A 7,419-nucleotide genomic window follows, 5' to 3' on the forward strand; every position below is an offset into this window, starting at 1 on the left:
AATAACAGGTCTTTTCTGCAAAAAGAGGTGTTTAATTTTATGGAGACTTTGAAAGATATATGCCGAATCTGAATATATATATAGTTGAAAATAACATAAAAGGGGACACATATTAACCCTATGTCCAAGTTTACATGGAAAAAAAATAGATGAATAAATTACATGTGTCTTAAAAAACAGCCCTTTGGCCAACAGGAAATATTGTTTGGAAATGGAAAATTATTACTGGAAAGTCTTGCATTCCCACATAATTTTAAGTTCACAATATATGGGTCTGGATTGGGTCTTAAGATGGCAGTTCTGAAGGGCTCATTATGCTGGTTGATTCCAAAATGGACTCAATTTAGGATGAATATGTGAAAAGTCACCCAGTTTTGGCTAATGTTGGTATTACATATTGTCACCTAGAACAATTCTGAGGGTCAAAGAGCCACTTAAGGAAACATTCTGAAACCACAATACTTGATGTCTAAATGAGGTTTAAAATGTGTGTTTAAGTCTAGAGTACAACAAACCATGCTATTAACCCAACATCTGTTTTAGGAAAGTAAGCTTACCTGCTTTGCAGTCGTAATTTCTGTTAATGTGCAAACTTTGCCATGCTAAGACATTAGTACATTTATAAATTTTCTTTTTAAAACAGCAAAAAAAAAAAAAAAAAAAAAAAGTCTTTGGAGAATGTCCTTGGAATTGGTTATGGTATACAAATAATTCAGATTGCATTAATCCAGCTGAAATATTCTTCCAATCAAAATAGAATCTGTAGTTGTCAAAATTTGCAAATATTCTTCATATAATCATATATTATCTAAACTATAAAATATTTGTGATGAAGCAGCTGGTGAATAAAAATCTTCAACATGGTAGCACATGCTTTCCCTCTTTGCTGACCATCAGCAACTGGAAGATAGTTATGTTTGCTCCCTTGGAGAACTGTTTTTAAATCATCCTAAATGTTCTATAATGGTACTAAACTTCTTTAAATGAGTCCTCTAAATTTCAGATGCATTTTGTTCAAAAACAGCTAAGAATATTTAATCAAAATACTCAAGAGTGGAGCACCTAAAATTTTAATTTTGGAAGCTTTGGGTTACTTGCAATCATTGATTACAAAGCTTGCAATCAGGAAGATATTCAAATTTATCCCTACAAAAGCAAAAGGGGAACTAAACAAAGCCTTTTTCTGTAAACAGTATTAAATAATATTTTTCTGATTATAAGGACTGCATGTTCATTTTAAGAAATTTAGAAAATAAATTCTTCACAGCCTTCTGTTCTAATTCTTCTGAGGACATCAATAATTGTTTTCTTGAGTTGTCTTCTGCTGTCTGGACTGTTTTTCTCTGGCATCTTTTTGTTCATATGGTTGATGTTTGCTCTTTTTATTTTGGTTTCTCTCTTTCATACATAGGCTTTTCACCAGTGCTGGGTTATCCTTGGCTAGTCAGTTTATTGCCACCCAAAGCAGGCTCATTGCCCAATATGCACAGAAGTCAATGCCATGACACCAGGATTTCAAGAAAAGAATTTATTGCATAGTCGACCAGCAAGGAAACAAGAAACAAGCTTCATCAGGATCCCTCTCTTTGAGCAAAATGGGATGTGGGGGGGTTTATACTGTTTAGAGAAAGCATACTTAAGGGAGTGTTGTGGGCGATTAAGGTAGCATGCATGAAGTGTACTTGTCAGCAATGCCGGAAACATGGCCGCCAGGACTGAAACAACAACTTGGGTTGCCCTCAGCCTTCTTTACGGAAGTGGTTTGTGCCAAAAGTAGTGGTTCACGCCAAAAGTGCTAACCTTACATCTGCCTTCCACCCTAGCAACAGCAGCAGCCAATCCTAGGCCGCCACCTATCCTTACTAGCCACCCCCATCCTTCCCTAGAGTATATATGCCCAGCCTCCTCAATAAAATTTTGCAGCTTGATCAGAATACTTGTCTTGCTGTCGTTCTTCGTGTCTCTTGTCCCATACCATTCTTCCTTCACAGGACTTGGAGCTTCCATTGATCGTCCCACGGGCCGGGACAAGGGAGTGGCTAAGGATAGGGTGAGATGACATGGGTTGGGAGTGGACTAAAGTGGAGTGTGCTCAGTTTCAAATCATGCTACTTCATGATCGCATGTTCTTCAAAAATGTGGCTTAACATGATCCATGGGAGTGAATTTTACTATTTTAATTAGGTGAAGGTGACTGCGCATGCTCCAGTGGCTTGACTCAACCTTAGCTCCTCCAAAAATCTGCTGAAATCCCATTTCGGTTTGCTAATGCTGCCATTCCGCAAAATACCAGAAACGGATTGGCTTTTATAAAGGGGTTTATTAGGTTACAAGTTTACAGTTGTACAACCATAAGAGTGTCTAAGCTAAGGCATCACCAAGACAGTATCTTCACTGAAGAATGGCCCATGGAGTCCGGAAAAACCTCTGTTAGCTGGGAAGACACATGGCTGGTGTCTGCTGATCCCGGGTTGTGTTCCAGCTCCTCTCACAGGTCCTGCGCATTCTTGGTTCCTTCTCCCAGGACATTTCTCTCTAAGCACCTGGGGGTCCTGTTTTAGTATATCCCAGGGGAAACTCTGGGCTTCATCTCTTAGCTTAACATCTCCAAATGTCTTTCTGCCTGCATCTCCAACCGTCTCTAAACGTCAGCGTCAGCAAGCATCTGGGCCTGTTTGACTCTTTTTAAAGGACTCCACTAAGCTAATCAAGACCCATGCTGAATGGGTGGGGCCACACCTCCATGGAATTAAAAGCTCTTTGACTGTCATTTTAGCAGGTTTTATGAATGAAAAGAGACAAACACATAAAGTCACAACTCTTAGAGTTCTTTTATGTGAGCAGAACAAAACTCCATTTTAATGTTTTAGAACCATTTCTTCAGCTGTTTCCTGGTTCCTCATTTAATTGTGAAATAATCCAGTACCACTTATTAATACCTTTTTTGTTTCTCCTGAATCATAAAACAATGATATAATATAAATATAAATCCTTAATAATCAATCATAAAAAATTAAAGATCCTAATCCTAAAAAAAGAAAAATAAAACAAATTTAAACAGTTTATTTCCCATTAAGATATTCCAAATATCAAAGAAAATCATAAAGTCTAGTGATTTTTTAAACTGAGCACTTTCTTTTATCCATTTCATGAATGTACCAGTAAAAAGGGTGCATAATTCACAATCAGTCACATTGCAAACTCAATGCCTAACAATGGCTTTCCAAGTGCCGACTTCTTTAGCTTATTTCTTTAGCTTTAGTAAATAAGATAACCAAAGCATCCTTCATAAATACATGCATATATACACACATGTGTGCACCCAAAATTCATTTTATATTTTAAAATTATTTATTATTTTAAAAATAGTGTGCCTTTTAAAAATAAAAACAATATGTAACGATGAACACAAAAACTGGGTATCAATATTTTAATAAACAATTATATATACATACATATATTTAAAACAAGTCTAACAAACCTATAACAGCACCATTTTTTTTTCCCCATAGCATCACCAGTAACTTTGGATCATTAATGTTCTTGATTTTATTCAACTGAGTTTATCGAAATAATTGTTAAGGTGTCACTATTTAATTGGGATTCTTACTTTCTTGGATTAAGGATGCCTTAATTTCCTACAACATGTAACCAAATATTGGTTTAATGATGACTCAGGCTTCTGCTTTGAAACAACCTCGGCTTTCCTGGACATTTTGCCTGTCTGTGCATGCACGCATGTAGTTGTGCTGGTTTGGATGTATTATTTCCCACAAAACGCCATGTACTTTGATGCAATCTTGTGGGGGCAAATATATTAGTGTTGATTAGGTTGGAATCTTTGGATTAGATTGTTTACATGGAGATGTGACCCACCCAACTGTGGGTAATACCTTTGATTAGATTATTTCCGTGGAGGTGTGGCCCTGCCCATTCAACGTGAGTCTTGATTTAATTACTGGAGTACTTTAAAAAGAGCCATGCAGGCCCAGATGCTTGCTACAGCCAAGAGAGACGTTTTGGAAACGGCCATTGAAAGAAGACTTTTGTTGACACTTTGCTCTGTAGAAGCTAAGAGAGGACAAAATACCCCAAGGGCAACATTTTGAAGAATGCACAGGGGCTGAGAGAGGAGCTGAATGCAACCCAGGATCAGCAGACGCCAGCCATGTGCCTTCCCTGCTAACAGAGATTTTCTGGACACCATTGGCCTTCCTTTGGTGAAAGTATACTAGTGTTGATGCCTTAATTTGGACATTTTCATGGCCTTCAGACTGTAAATTTGTTACCAAATAAACCCCCTTTATAAAAGCTAATCCATTTCTACTATTTTGCATAATGGCAGCATTAGCAAATTGAAACTTTTTTTGAATAGCAAGTGCCTATTTTGTAAACAAGGGATGAGTCCATCCACTTTATAGGTTTACTCTGAGTATTAAATAAAATAATTCCCGGCACACGGTGAGTATTCAATAAATGGTAGGTAGAATTACACATTGTTTCCTTTCTTTTGATATCTAGACCTAAACCCAGGTCCAGTAAGCAAGGAAATGTAAAGAATGTGATCTCTACAGAGCCTTATGGCATCCTTTGGTGTGACTGGGTGAACTTAATATCAGATAAGCAGAAATGAATAGTGATTTTGTTCATTCTAATAACAGTATACTGTGAGTGGTCAGAGTGAACTGTCATACACTGAATTATAATAAAATTCCCCGGATTGCAATTGGCTGTATATAATTTTTAAATATTTAGTTTACATGACCAAACATGACTTAAATTGCACCCTTTCTCTGCGATGGCATAAAGTCACAATGGTTGTATTTACTTAGGAATAGCCATAAACTATGGTTGGACACACCTCCTAGATTCTGAGAACAGCGATTATTCATGTTAATCACAATGTGTGTTACTCAATCCCAAAGATACAAAGAGCCCCAGGACCTAACCCCAAAGTTACTTAACACACCACATCATCAGCCCTGCGGCCACACCAGGGCATAACCGGCAGCCTTGGCTCACACACCTGTCACCAGGCACAACTGAGCCCCGGAAGCAAGTGCCAAAGCCGGACCCAGCTTCTCGGCAGCATCTGAGTATTCCTCGGAGCGTCTGAATACTAACCTTCCACCCTTCCGTTTTCCAAAACTGTTTTAAGGGCAGGTGGGGAGTGGGGAGGATACACTAAATTAAGTGCCGATTTTATCTAGCACAACAAATCCCAAATAGGATTAAAACTTGCCTGAAGACACCAAATCACATAATTCTTTGCATACAAAGAGTTTCATGAAAACCAAGGAAGTAACAAGCTCTGGAATGCCCTCGCCATTATCTTCAGAGGCTTGAAGGAGCGGGAAACGGCCGCGGAATCTGTCACACTCGGGCTTTAGCGGGAGGGAAGCCCACGAGCAGGGTCACTGAACAGGCGCCCGGGGAGCCGGGGGTCCGGGCACTTGGGGACAGGCCCCCCGGCCGCTCTCAGCTGGTCCCGGGGTAGGGGGCGTCCGGCCGCCTCACAGCCCGGACCCGGGCGGCAGGCCTGACTCTCCGCGCGGCGACACCGTCCGCCCCGGCCGCCCGGGCGCCCAGCCGCCCTCCTCGCCCGTCCTCGCCCGGACCCTCGGGGGCCACCGGCCGGCCCCCGCGCGCCTCTGGCGCGGGATGAAGGTTAGGAAAGGGAGCCCGCGGGGACGGGAGGAAGCTCGGGAAAACTCTGGGAGTCCCGGGGAAAGGCCTGGAGCGCCGCGGGAAACGTGGGATGCCCCGCGGAGACGCGGGAAAACTCGGGAACACGCTGGGGGCTCCGGGGAGATGCGGGGAGACCGGAGGGAACGTGGGGTGCCTCGACTCAGGGCGCGCTGCGCGCTTCTCCGGGTGTCACTTTTCAGACTTGCCAGTTCGCTCCTCTCTCGCTTCTAGCACTTTCCAAAGCTATGGAGGAATACCCGGATTCCCCCGGGGTGGGAGCAGGTCCCAAAGCCAGGCAGGTACCCCAAAGCCTCGGCTCCGCTGCGGGGGAGAGGGCCGGGCCGGCGGGGAGCCCGGGGCCTCGAACCCCCGTCGGGTGGGCGGGGAATAGAGGCAGCCGCGGCGGGAGCTGGGGAACAGGGCAGGGTCCCGGGGCGCCCCCCGCAGGCGGGATGGAGCGGGGCGGGGAGGAAGTGGTGCCTGTTCCAAGGTGTGAGGCCAGTTTCCAAACTGGGGATGATGATACGGACCGCCACCTCCACCCACTTGTTAATGTTTCTTCCTACAGAGCTGTGAACTGTGGTCTCAGGGACCAGAAAAGTGCCACTCCCTGGTGGCTGGGCTTCAGTGGGACAGCCAGGACAGAAATGAAAAGTGAGCAAAGCCCACGCGATCATCCCGTGTTCTCCGAGACTCCTCAGATCCATATTATTTAGGCTCCAGGGTACTGAGAAATACTGTAAATGGGTATGAAAACCCTGGCTGCCACCATGGAGCAGTCCTGGAGAGCAGTGTTCAGGGGGTTGCCCTGGAAACTGAATTCCAGAGGCCCTCCCGGCTACTTCAGCCCCAGGTGATGGCTGGAACTCCAGCCAGCCAGGGCCAGAGGAGAGGAGAGAGTGTCGTCAGAGCATGCTAAACAGTCTAAGGAGAGTGCCCCAGTCCATTTTCAGAGAGACACACAGTTCTGGCCCAATGATACTTCAAATGCAACAATAATTTCCACAGAAAGGCTTGACTCCAGAGGCCACTTTTATCTGTACAGCCCCAGCCACGTTGGTCCCTGTTTCTAACCCTGACTGAAAGCACTGTCCCATTCAGCAATAAATGGCTCTGGTTCAGCAGCAAAATGGCACTGTCTTTTCTCAAACTTCCCTGAATCAGAAACTCGTTCAGCATCAGTTTAAAAGACTTCAGTACTCCATGTAAAATAAAAATAAACAGCCTTTTTGTTGTTTGCAAAGCAGCCTGAACTTAGAGGCATTACACTGGAAATAAAGATTTACCAGGGTTGAGTTCATCTCAAATTTTTTGGCTTTGGCACTAGTTTTACTTTAAAACAAATTTGCAATTGTTACAAGTAAATATTTTACATTGCTGGGTTTTATTTTTTTAAATGATCTCCTTTTCATATGTTTCAAATAAGAGTGACAAAAACGCACTGGAACGAATTGTTGCAGTCAGAATCTATTTTTTTTTTAATAACAAAAATCAATTTGTGCATCAGAGCACAGCACTCTACCTCACCTATAAACAGATCGAATGACGTCTCCCACCTCTGCAGTTAAAAATCATAATTCATTTATGAGAGTAAAGGACCCAGACATGCGATAAAGCAGTGGTCCCCTGTTCCAGAGAAAACTCATACCCTTGAAATTCCTCCGCTAGTTAACAGAGCTGGAAAACTACATAAACCTTAAAACTAGTTACTGGCTCCTCATAACTTATTTA

The sequence above is a fragment of the Choloepus didactylus genome, chromosome 16 (assembly GCF_015220235.1).
Source record: "Choloepus didactylus isolate mChoDid1 chromosome 16, mChoDid1.pri, whole genome shotgun sequence".
NCBI classification, from domain to species: Eukaryota; Metazoa; Chordata; class Mammalia; order Pilosa; family Megalonychidae; genus Choloepus; species Choloepus didactylus.